This window comes from Micropterus dolomieu, linkage group LG10 (assembly GCF_021292245.1).
Source record: "Micropterus dolomieu isolate WLL.071019.BEF.003 ecotype Adirondacks linkage group LG10, ASM2129224v1, whole genome shotgun sequence".
In the NCBI taxonomy this organism is placed as follows: domain Eukaryota; kingdom Metazoa; phylum Chordata; class Actinopteri; order Centrarchiformes; family Centrarchidae; genus Micropterus; species Micropterus dolomieu.
Window position 1 is genome coordinate 28,185,244 of NC_060159.1, and position 453 is coordinate 28,185,696.

The window sequence follows — 453 nt, forward strand, 5'->3', positions numbered from 1 at the left end:
ACTGTGAGTGCTTAGGCAAAATTACTGTAAGAATAAGTGTTTAGCGGACAGTTGGCCGCTGTAATCAAACAAATGTAACTGTTATTTAGCGAGAGCAGCACAACACGGTACCAACACACAAGCACCGGAAACGGAAATGAGTCGACACGCTTACCGCAATACGTCAGCAATCACACACACAGGCCTGGTTCTTCTAAGGGAAGGCCAAAGTGAAAAAATTTTTTTAGGAATGTGGATGGATGAAAGGATGACATGGAAAAAGCATATTGAGTTGGTTTCTTTGAAATGTGTGGAAATAATGGTGTGTGGCTGGGTCTGATTGGGGGCTGATCTATGTGAATCTGTGATGATGATATACAGAGCAATGATAAGATCAACTATGGATTATGGCTGTGTGGTATATGGGTCAGCAGCCCCTTCACTGATTAATCAACTTGATATAGTCCAACCAAA

At 41.9% G+C, this 453-nt stretch overlaps 1 protein-coding gene across 1 annotated transcript in view; it reads left to right on the forward strand.

The window, feature by feature from the left end:
* The window catches only part of LOC123977320 (NLR family CARD domain-containing protein 3-like), a 274,498-nt gene that overhangs the window by 103,177 nt on the left and 170,868 nt on the right, over positions 1-453 (forward strand). The gene's annotated exons all lie outside the window — the stretch shown is intronic.